This window comes from Natator depressus, chromosome 9 (genome assembly GCF_965152275.1).
Source record: "Natator depressus isolate rNatDep1 chromosome 9, rNatDep2.hap1, whole genome shotgun sequence".
Taxonomy (NCBI): Eukaryota; Metazoa; Chordata; order Testudines; family Cheloniidae; genus Natator; species Natator depressus.
The window spans coordinates 19,407,737-19,420,641 of NC_134242.1; positions in this window are offsets into that span (position 1 = coordinate 19,407,737).

Sequence of the window (12,905 nt, forward strand, 5' to 3'; positions counted from 1 at the left end):
GCAAAGCTAGGGCGAGTTGACAACACTTTGGCAGATACAGCTAAAATTCCAAGTTGATCTTGATCACTTGGAGAACCTGGCTATCACCAACAAAATGAAACTCAACAAAGACAAAGTCAGGTGCTGCACTGATGGAAGAAAAAACAGATGCACAGGTATAGAATGGGAGACGACTGGCTTGGCAGCAACATTGCTGAGAAGGATCTGGGAGTTGTGGTTGATCACTGCCTCAACAGGAGTCAACAGTGTGATGCTGGTGCAAAAAATCAAACGCAGTTTTAGGTTGCATTAACAGAAGCATAGCAGGCAAATCACGGGAGGTGCTAGTACTATTCTACTTGGTGCTGGTTAGGCTTCTGCTCGAGTAGTAGTGTGTCCTATTTTGGTCACCAATGTACAGAAAGGATGGAGAATAACTGGAAAGGATTCAGAAGTAAGTGGCAAAGATGATCAAAGGGATGGAATGAAAACCAAAGGAACAAAGGCTGAAGGATGGGTATGTTTAGTATGGAAAAGAGGCGATTAAGGGGGTACACGATAGCGGTCTTCAAATACTTGAAAGACTGCCATAAAAAATGGAAAAAATTGTTCTCTCTTGCCGAAGAGGGAAGGAAAAAAGGCAATGGTTTCAAACTACAGCACAGCAAATTTAGATTAAATCTCAGGAAAAACTTTCTAACTGTAAGAACAGTAGGACAACGGAACAGACTGCCTTGGGAGGTTGTGGTAGCTCCTTCACTGGAGATTTTCAAAAGGAGGCTGGATAGTCATTTTTCTTGGATGGTTTAGAAACAACAAATCTCTTGGCAGGGGATTAGACTCGATGAATCTTTTGGCCACTCCCAACCCTATGATTGTATGATTCTAGCTAGCAGTGAGGCTCCATACTCACCTGTTTTCACTCCATGCATCTGAAGAAGTGGGGTTTTTACCCATGAAAGCTTATGTCCAAATAAATCTGTTAGTCTTTGAGGTGCCACTGGACTCCTCGTTGTTTTTGTGGATACAGACTAACACGGCTACCCCTCTGATACTGAGTACTCAGTTATTCAATCTGATAATATCTCTCTGCTTTCCAGATCTTCTTCACTAACAATACTGCCCTCTGCTTCGTCACACACTTTGAATCTGCACCTCTGCTTTATCTGCAGATTGCACACTGGAGAAGAACTGTGCTAGTCTCTGCAGCTAGCAAAATCAGGAAGTAGTTTCTCAGTAGAAATCATGTGTAAATCACATTGGCAAATGGCTTCAGTACCCACCCAAAGGAAATGTGGTGGTTTCAAATTGTTTTCAATTTGAAATATTGATTTCATTGAAACTAAAACTTGAGATAACATTTAAGAAAGTTAATAAAGAAGCAAACACACTGATTAGACATATTGACAGAAACCCCAGCAGAGCAAATTTATCAATTTTCCTGGCTCTAATTTTAAGCTGTAGAAATACGTGTGATTTTCATATGTTTAATAAAAATCTGTGAGTATTTTCACAGAGGAAAATTTTGTATTAATTTTTAGTGGCTGATTTTCTTATCTCAGAATAAATCAGGAATGTCTCTACTGAAGTCAATAAAATTACACTGATGTAAAACCATCATAAAAGGAAACTCAGGCTGCCTAGTTCCTTCCTTACTGAGAAGTATCTTAACTTTGCCCAAGAATTGGCATGAGCTCATCTCTATACTGATTAAACTTCTCCCTAAGGTCAATATTTCCATTACGGGAACCTATGCTAGAATTACATATTCACTACCTACGATGTACGTGGCACTGGGTAAATATAAATACACAAAAATTATATCAACCAAAAGGGAGGCATTTTGTGTGTGTGTGTGTGTGCCCCATATCTGTGAATTCTTTCCTTCTGTAACCAGGAAGAAAAAGAAGAGATATGACCATTTTTATACTGTGGTGAAAGTGTATGGAGGAATTACCCTTTGCAGACAATATATTCCAACCAACTTTCATAGAGTCATAGAATATCAGGGTTGGAAGGGACCTCAGGAGGTCATCTAGTCCAACCCCCTGCTCAAAGCAGGACCAATCCCCAATTTTTGCCCCAGATCCCTAAATGGCCCTCTCACGGATTGAACTCACAACAGTGGGTTTAGCAGGCCAATGCTCAAACCACTGAGCTATCCCTCCCCACCAAAACAAGTGGGTGAAGCCATTTGGTTAATGAAAACCAATGCTCCAACTTTACTGAAAGCTCTTCAACTGCTTGGATTGTGGGTGGATTCATATCACTCTATCTGTGGATTTAAAATAGTTATGATGGACACACTCAGCAAAGGAAATAGTTTTCTTCTGCTGTATATTTATAAACTACAAATGTGGCCTTCATGGGTCATACGTATGTATGTAAAGGGCTAAATCATCCATACACTTCCATCACAGCATGAAAGTGTTTATATCTACCTTCATCCCCATTCTCATTACTGAAGGGAAGATCTCACTTCCCTTTTGATCCATATATACAAATGATCTAGATATAATCTTTACTCCAGCAACTAGAAAGAGGAAAAGAACCAATCTGGTTACAAACATTTGTATGCTTATGGTGAAAGAATATGGCTGTTTAACTTGTTGAAGACTGTGGGTATCTATATTTACAGAGAAAGGTATATATACAAAAATACTATATATTCATATTCACATTCACATCTTCCCAAGCATCAGTCTGAGTTTACAAAAAATATATTTTCAGGGATAACTGAACTTTTTTTGGGTAAACTACCAAAGTTAACAATCTTTGTATCTGCAGAGTAAAGGCTCAAAACAGCACACCCTTAAAACTTTTGTGTGAGTTTCGACTGTTCTCAGGAAAAGATTACAAAAATATATAAAATGTAAAAATTAAAAAGTATTTTCAAAAGCCTTTTGAGGATCGCAAGTATGTTTTTAAAGTTGCTGTTATTTTCTCCAAAATCTTTTCCTGTCTCTCCTCCTCCCCCAAATTCCAATAACCCTCTGACCGTCAAAGTCAGAAGCTGCTTTGCAGTAATTTACCAAGCTAATTTTAATTGAGAATAGCTTGGCTACATTATTTTGTTCCTCTTTCTCAACAGAGTGGACTCCAGCTAGAGAAAAATTTGTTACCCTCCCAGGTAAAAAAGTCCCAAGACTATTGTCAGACTAATTGTCAATGGCAAAATGTTAGAAGGAAACACAGCTCTGCACCCAGAAGTTCCAAAGCTACTCAGGAAAGGGAGTAATATAAAAAAGCTCCCTACCTTCCGAGTTCTCCAACTCTTATCATTCATATCCCCCACTGAACCACTGACAAGAATTGCTACAGTCACATTGGAGGGGAGACAGAGTCCTATTTTTTATTTCAATAAAAAAATGACTTTTATATGAGAATGAAGAAGATGGAGGGAGGAGTTAAGTCTCAAATGACCAGGCACCCCATCCCTTATTATTGTTGATGTTTGGATTTCTTGCTGATTGAAGTGGGAATGTTGGAAATGAACAGGGGTCCTTAAAATTCAGGGAGACTCTCTGTGGGCAGGTCTACAATACCGCTTAAGATGATCTAATTTACGTCACGCAGGGTGTGAGAAAGCCCCCTTCCTGCCTCTCGATTGACACAAGTTTCACGCTGTCCAAACCAGCGCTATGTCAGTGGGAGATGCTCTCCTGCCAATATAGCTTACGCTTCTTGACGAGGTGGAGTAATTATGCATATGGGACAGCACTGTCCCGTCAGCATAGTGTGTCTTCAGCAGACATGCTACAGCGTCACAGTTGCATCAGTGCCGATGCAGTGTTGCAGTGTAGACTGGCCCTGTGCATTGTAAGTCATTAGCCATATACTATCTTATTCTAATCCCTGACTGAACTTCATTTTGAATGAATTGGGCAGATGAAATTTCCTCTTTGGAAAAGGTCATGCAGACCTTTCATGGTTTTTTCCCTGCTGGATGTCTTGTACCAGTAGGAGAAAGGTATTCTTGGGTTTAAGACCCATGCCTGGGCCTTAGGAAAGCTGAACTCTATCCCTGGCTTTGCAACAGGCTGGTATCTGCCATTGAACAAAACAAACTGGGATTCTTAAAAGCCAACTTTGCTGGGAGCAGAGTTAGGCCAGTGCTGAATGCTTTTGAAAACCACGCTCTTTACACTTCACTTTCCTTACCCATAAAATCTGAATAGTACAATTACTTGCCTACCTTACTGAAGTGCTGTCAGGCTAATTCACTGATGTCTGTAAAGTGTATACAAAACTTCAGATGAAAGGCATTGCATAAGCACACTGTTTCAATATTTCATACTGTATAATTTGATATTCCAGATTTTTTTTAAAAATTATTATTGAATAAAATAGCTGTAGCTTTTGTTTGTTTGTATGGCTACACTTAAGAGGAGGTAGAAATAGGGATTATTTTTAAAAAGAAAAAGTATTCCCTATTATAACAAAATAATTTCATCTACTCAACAATCTTTTTTCAGCGTCAACTTTAGAAGTTGTATGTATGTATGTATACTAGATAATGAAAGAACAGCTTTTCAGAATATTTTCAGACACACACAAAAAAATTACATAGCTGACATTTTGACAAATGATGTATCAGACAAGATCTGGTCATGGAAATAAAGATGCTGGAAAGAGTGACAGTTTCTCTTCAGCTAATTGACAACATGGGAAACAAAGGAAGTATGTTATGATATTGCTCTTGTGAATATAGTCTGTCAGAAAATGCAGACTGTTTATTAGTTAGAAATAAACATTCATTTTAATCTTCAGCATCATACGGGCGCACGTTTGAGAAGGAAATGGAATATAGCTTTAAATCCCAGCAGCAAGAAGTGCTTACAGAAACAATGAACACCCTTTTGAAGGGCCTTTAGAGAGCAGTGATAAGATCTAAAAAGACAGCAATTTAAATATTTTTAGAGCGCGGCAGCTTCCATATTTAACAGTTTAAACAGGCAAGTTTAAACAGCATATATTACAGGCAAAAGGATTATGGACACGTCTACACTACAAACTTAAGTTGACTTACGTTAACATACAGCCACCACAGTAATTATGTTGGCTGCGCATGTCCACACTATGCTTCTTGTGTCAGTGGAATGAGTCCTCACTTGCAGCGCTTGCATCAGTGCAGAGAGCAGTGCACTGTGGGTAGCTACCCCACAGTCCAACTCACTGCAAGGTGTTTTGGGAAGGGTTTGCAATGTCTCCTGGGAGCAAAACATTCTCGCGGAGTGCCCGGGAGCATGGCTGGAATGTCCCATGATGCAGTCTTCTCCCTGCACTGATTTCATCTGCATCCCATAATATTTCAAAGCTGTTTTCAAAAGCCTAGCAAGCTCGCACCACCACCATCTCTAGAGAAGCATGGATTTTACACAGCTCTGCACTATCGTGGGGAGTGTTGCAAACACCATGTGCCTTATCCTGCAGTATTTCCATAGCCATGAGAGGAGCCATTGTGTGGAACATAGCAATTTCCTTCATTTGTGGCTGTGACTGTATGCGCCATCCTGCAGGATGGCATGGCAGCGATAAAGCACCAGCCCCTGACACTATGTGGAATGTATGTGGCGGAGGGGCAGAGGGGATAGAGTGGTGCTGGAATGCAGCTCTGGACAGGTGTTTCATCAGAAGGTCAACCAGACACCTCAGCTTGTCTGTTTGGTCCTTCAGAATCACCATCTTCTGCTGTGTGTCATGCTCATTCTCCTGAGCTTTTCTCCTGCTGTTAATGTCCATTTTTCCGAAGAAAGCAATCCTCCACACCCTCTGCTCAGCGTCCACTGTTCCAGAGGCATGATTTTTACAAACATGTCATTGTGCATTCTCTTTCTTCCTCTCCTTGTCTGGCTCAGACTCTCCACTGATGTGGAGGGAGAGCTGAAGGCACATTTTCAGCTGCAAAACATACAACGCACAGAGGCTATAGTGCAGACTTGCTATATTGAAATCACTCTCCTGAACCCATGCAAGGGTAAAGCAGTACGTTTTCATTTCTGCCAGGGAGTCATTGAACCAGTTGGCTGTCCCAGCCATAGTGAGTACGGCCTGGGGGCAGGGAAGAGGTGAGCTGGCACAATCCTTGGGGAACATGCCACAAAAAGAAGAAAACTGCTTTCACCAACGTAGTCACTTTGCACCTATAGGGCAGGGGTTCTCAACCTTTTTCTTTCTGAGCCCTCCTCTCCCCCCCAACACGTTATAAAAACTCCATGGCCCACCTGTGCCGCAACAACTGGTCTTCTGCATATAAAAATCAGGGCCGGCGTTAGGGGACAGCGAGCAGGCAGCTGTCTGGACCCCCCACAAAGCTACATTGCTCGGGCTTCAGCCCTGGGCGGCGGGGCTCAGGGCCCCAGGCTTCAGCCCCATGCAGCGGAGCTTCGGCTTTCTATCCTGGGCCTCAGACAGTCTAACGCTGGCCCTGCTTGGCAGCCCCTCCCCCCCCCCCCAAACCTACTCATGGCCTCCCAGGGGGCCCCGGACCCCTGGTTGAGAACCACAGCTATAGTGTATTAGTTGGCATCTCAGTGAGAGGGCCTTCCCCAGTTAGATTAAGTACATGCCCAATCTCTTCCCACCTTGTTGACATAGACCTGTCGCTGCGTAACACTAGGCTTCATTGAACCCATGGTTGGGGGGTTGCGATCACAGTTTTCCTTTTCCTAGATAGGCTGCCCTCCCAGACTAACAGGTTCTAAATGCACTGAGCTATTTGGTAATTTACAAGTGCCAGATACCCACCTTTTACAAAAATGCCTCTGCCATGTGAAGGTAAGTAATGGGGAGTTTGGCTGTCAGAGGTTATCATAGATGCCAGCCTTTCACAGGTGTTGGGAGCTCATCCCCAACCTCACCCCGGCTATAACAGTCCTTTTGGGAGCTTGCTTTCTAACATCATTATGTTTTGTAGCGCCCAAAGTTCTCGGTACAGAGTGATGTGCGCACATTAAACCTTGTTTCCTGACTCTTGCGTTTTAATGTACCATTTTTGGCATGGAATACCAGTTGGCATACAATTTTTGGCATGTAATTTAGCTGTAATTCAGTGACAAAATATTTTCAAAGGGTCATGATCCTGACAAAATGCTCAGTAAATTCAGGGGGAGGATGAACACTAATATAAAATGTAGATGTGTTATAAATCTAAGTAGTGAAAAGTATTTAAATTATATATTGTTTTTATTAGTGTCGTCATCTGCATCATTAACAGTTGGTGTGTGTTTGTAACCAAGGGAACGCTGTCTTCACTTATTAGAGCAAAAGTGTTAAAAGCCAGACCGGGTGAACAGCCAACTGCAAACATCCCCGGTGTTGCCAACTCATTATTTTAATCTCAAAACTCTTGATATTAATATTTTTACTCAAAGCCCCATCTTGTAGAATTAAGTGATATGTAAGCATCTCACTTTCTTTAAAAGAAAAGTGGATGCAGAAAAAAAGTATAAAAATGTGATTCCCTCAAGGCTGAAAAACCCAGTCTAATAAAACGAACCCCACATCTATTATTTCTAAAAATCTCATGATTTTTATGTGAATCTCATGATATGTTGGAGCCTGACTCATGATTATTTTTTTGAACTGCTTCGAGATGACAATACTGCATAAGAGTGGGAGAGGAAGTGATAGTTTGTTAACTGACTAGTTCATGGACAGTTGGTTTTCTCCTAACGAAGCACTCTTTTCAGGAATATTTGTAATACGGCCATAAAAACAAACAGTAATCTGCCTATGATGAACATTTAACATGCCAAGTTTTTACAAGTAGATTTTTTTTTTTTGTTTACAAGGTTAAAGACAAAGTAGGTTGACAACCTTTAAACAAAACATGAGCGGAGGGAAGAAAAAGCTTTTACTGAGTTAAAAACATCTAACTTTTTACAAATTAGAATAGCAAATTGCCTAAGCAACCTGTAACAGGGGTGTTACGTAAAATGCGCAGACAAGCATTGCTTCCACACATGAGTTATCTGCATGTGCAAAGTAGTTTATACACAGAGGATGGGGATTTGCAGGGATTTAATATGACGCCCTTACTGTCTGAATCTAAAAATTCTGGTTCTTTTGGTATTTAAAATATTGGTGAGATACTGTGGTTTACAAAGAAACAATTAGGCAGGTATAAGAACTACTGTATAAAAAGGGTTTCAACTCAGGGTACATCCATCATAATGAATCCAAACTAATACTGTGATGCATTTGGAGCTGTTCTGCAAAAATAATGTCTAAATACTGCATGTTAGCTGAGGTATCAGGATGTTTACTGTCTGAATATGTGGAATATGACATGCTTCCAGGCCTGTATGCACCTCTGTACTTTTGTGGTGTCTCTGAGTACACAACCACAGGGGTCAGGCTTCGTACTTTACCTACCTGGGGTAGGTTTTCAAATTTCTCCCACTCCTAGACCAGGCCCTGTGTATCAACAGTTTTTACCCTGAGGTTTGATCTCCTTCAGGCACTTGCAATTCTTCTCTTCTGTAATCTGTGATCAGTGGTATATAATGACAAATTGGCTTTCATACCAAAAAAAAGTGTTTTCTATTTTAGCAGTAGGAACAAAGCTTTTATAGAATAAGGAATTTAAAACAACAGTCTCTACACACGTCTATTTTATCTAAAGCCCTACCATCCTTTAAGAGGGACTTAGGCAGGCAAGCCCCATCTATGTCTTGTTTCCCCAAACAGCTCCCACCTCTCAGAACAGGAGCAGGGGGAAGAGAAGGATTTTACTGAGTTAAATATTTTTTAACTTTTTACAAATTATAATAATATTTGCACCTATGGGGCAAATTGCCTAAGCAACCTGTAACAAAAGTGTTATGCAAAATGTGCAGATGTGCATTGTTTCCTTATAACTCTGCATTAGCTATTTGCATGTACAGGTGAATACAGGGTTCCTTTTTATCCTTGCCAAGTTATTTCATCCTTCTGTGTTCACAGGCCTATTTCTGCCCTGTTTTCAAATCAGTTTTGTACATTAGCTGGAGAGGAGGCAAAACTGCCAAGAAGAATAGGTTCTGGCATTGTCTGTTAACAATTCTTAAGTGAGATGAGAGGTGGCTATTTTGCGCCATTCATTTCCTCCCTGCCTGTTTTTCAGGACAGTTCTCTAATGCAATATATTGATATAATAAACACCCCAGAATCCAAGCCAACATACAGTATTCAAGCAGTATTACAAAGCAGCTCCAAATCCATCACATATAAAAATGGTTACTAGCACTGAGTACGTTGGGTCAGATTCACCAGTACACTGTGTGTGCTTTGCAGGGGTGGAGGAGCTCATAACAGTCAGAGCCTACTAGTGAATTTGAAATATGTGAAATAGTGGAAGTGTAAATGTATAATTGGTAGCAGTTCACCTGTGGTGCTGAGGATCTTGTGCCAACCCTCTGTGACCCTTGAGCACTGCATAGGGAGTCAGAAAACTGAGCACATTCCCACTGTCTATTACATATTAGTTATGTGCAAGCCTATGGAGAGCTGGCATGGAAGGCATTTTTGGGCTGGCTGGTGGTGGGTCCAAAAAGATTCCAATTTGCACGAATACAATAGCCCCACATTCTTGCCATGGATTGAGGTGAATTTCACCTCCCCAAGCTCTCTAGCTCAGAGTTTGAATACCTGGGCTTTAAGTGGTGGGCAGTTAATTTCATCCCTAAGTAACAATATACACAATACACAACATACTTTGACTGATCCATTGATTATAAGATCCCATCTGAAAAAAAAAACAAAGAAAAATACTAACAAATAACCCATGTGCCTCTCCAACTACCCACCCACACTATATGAGGCTGATTGAACAATTATTTCCTTTAAAAAAAACTGAGTTAAAAGACCTGAAATAATGCAGTGAAAATTATATAGCAATTACCATTTCAAAGTCCATTCCTGCAGGGCATACAGATTTCCTGCAGGGCAGGACAATGCTTTGCAATAGAGATTCCCTGCAGGACTGAACTGTGAACTTTTCAGTGATTGTAACTCAGTGCCATTTCTCAAAAAAGTGCAGCAGACCCATGACACCCCTCTGATCCAACCCTGTGGGAGACAAGTACAGGCTCACAGCAGGAGTGTTTGACAATAGAGGCAGTGGGGCCAGCAGGAATTAGAACTTTGAAAATGCTTATTTATGTTGGAACAACATCAACAAAAGCTTTTTTGAGCAAATTCAGCATATAAAGGGGCTATCTGTAGATATGACTTGTAAGAGAAACAAGTCGTCTTTAAGCCTCTCTCCCCTTCTCCTAATCAAAGCTGGCATCCCAGAGGTGATCATTCACCATAGATCTTCACATGAACAAGAATATCCATGTCCAGATCTCAAGCCTTCCAAGAGAAATAGGGATAAGCCTCCTCTGCAGTACTGTCCCCGTGTCAGAGCCAGCAGAACATCCACTGTGGGCAGAGCAGTGGCCTTGAGAATGGCCACACCATGGGAAAGCTAGTGCATCTCCAGGTAGAATTACCTTTTCCATAGCCCCATCTGTGCAGTTCCAGAAAGCATGGTTATTCGGGAACACAGAGGTCAGGGAGCCAGTGTGAAAGCCTCCAGTGTTTTTTTTCAGAATCCATGCAAATTTGAGGTATTTGGCAGATAGAAGCAGCAGGTCTAGCTCTTGGTTTGCCTGCTTTATACCATGCTCATCACCTTCAAGGATTATTTGCCCATTTACCTCAGCTCCCTACCTCCATGAACAGCACTATAATTCTGTGGAGGGAAGAACTGTGATGTATTTTTCTCTGCTTGGGCAGTGGGTTTACTTGTCTTTTGAACAGGTGGGTTGATTAGATAGAAACTCAGGTTGGCCTTTTAAAGCTTTCACACCCCAGAAGGATGGATTTTACACACACACACACACCCTAAGTGTAATTAAACCAGTTTACTAATTTCCTCAGTGTTCTACAGTTTAGAGTTCCACAGATCTATGTGGGCTTAAAGTCTCTCCTCCCTGTCATTTTGAGTATTTTCTCCATGCTGTTATACTGGATATACAGAATGACATTCAGCTGCACATAAAGCCATAATAAGAAGATTCAAAGTGAGAGGGGGGAAATGGAACACTGAATGTGATGCACCTGGAATACCTATCATCAAAGCAACTGGTGCTTATCTTCTAATTGAAGGTGATCCTTATTGATATTATGGAGAGCTCACATCCATAAAGACTGTGTTTTCTCAAAAGGAAAATGAACCCTTATGAGTTAGAACTAATCAAAAACAGTGCCCTACATGACTCAGACATTTTCTGTGACAGAACTAGGACTTAGATATAGAGATAATGGCACATCTGCTGTGAATAGAAGCCTGACAGAAATAAGTTCCAAGAGGTGAACAAATTAGAACTAGAAACTTAAACTTCAATTGTACAGCAACGTCAACTGAAATATATATCCAGTGATTTTAAGAATGATTTCAATAAGAGGTACAAGCCTTTGAGACTTGTATTTACTTACAGAAATATTAGATTATGCTATCCACAGATCTATGTGCGCTTAATACGATAAGTCAGTTTTCAACAGAAATAAATCCAACTCTCTTATCACTAGCTATTGTAAAGTGTCTCCCCTCTCTTTCTCTTTTGTGAATCACTACTATTCTATATGCTGACTATAAAATGAAAAATAATTGTTTTACTATCATATATGCTTAAAGGAATCATCATAAGGAATGTGAACATCTAAAAATATGGAAAAATCTACAAATCCATCGTGGAATCGTCAAAAATAGCCCTCTCTTTGCAATAATACAATACGCCTGGGTTTCATGAAGACATTCAGTTGGGGAAAAAGAAAGCATGGATTGCAAATGAGAGGTAAATAATATGCAGACTATATAAATAAAGCCAGATATACTATAAAGATAAAAATAGAAAAGATAGGACATCCTGGGAATTCCAGAGATGAGACTGGCTCACAGGTTTCTTTTAAAGTAAATAAAAAGTTTATCAACCCTATAGATACAATGCCCATTCAAGTTTCCACACGTCGCTCCAGAAGAATTCTAGGAAGGAAGGCATTGTGTTTCCATGTGCAGGGCCAGTTAGACTGGCAGAACTGCAGGGTCTCAATGAGACAATGGTTTAGGGAGGAGGCGTTAGATTTATTAGGAACTGGGGAAACCTTTGGGAAATGGGGAGCCTGTACAGGAAGGATGGGCTCCACCTAAACCAAAATGGAACCAGATTGCTGGCACCTAAAATTAAAAAGGTCATAGAGCAGTTTTTAAATTAAGGGCGGGGGAAAGCCGACGGGTGCAGAGGAGCAGGTGGTTCAGACAGAGACATCCCTTAGGGGAAGATCTACTAATAGACATTCTCTATGTCCTAGTAAGGAGGAGAGGATGGAAGATAAAATACAGGTAGGATCTGATGAGAAACAGTCAAATGGAAAAAAAGTCTCATTCAATTACATCATGTAATGGGAGACAGATGAAAAGTGACACGTTTTTAAAGTGCTTATGTACCAATGCTAGATGTCTAAATAATAAGATGGGTGAATTAGAGTGTCTCATATTAAATGAGGATATTGATATAATAGGCATCACAGAAACTTGGTGGAATGAGGATAATCAATGGGACACAGTAATAACAGGGTACAAAAATACAAAACAGGTTGTGGTGGTGGGGGAGTGGCACTATATGTAAAATAATGTGTAGAATCAAAAATCTTAAATGAACCAAACTGTACCATAGAATGATTATGGATAGTAATTCCATGCTTGAATAATAAGAATATAGCAGTAGGGATATATTACCGACCACCTGACCATGATGGTGATAGTGACTGTGAAATGCTCAGGGAGGTTAGAGAGGCTATTAAAATAAAAAAAAAACCCTTAATAATAATGGGGGATTTCAGCTATCCCCATATTGACTGGGTACCTGTCACCTCAGGATGGGATGCAGAGATAAAGT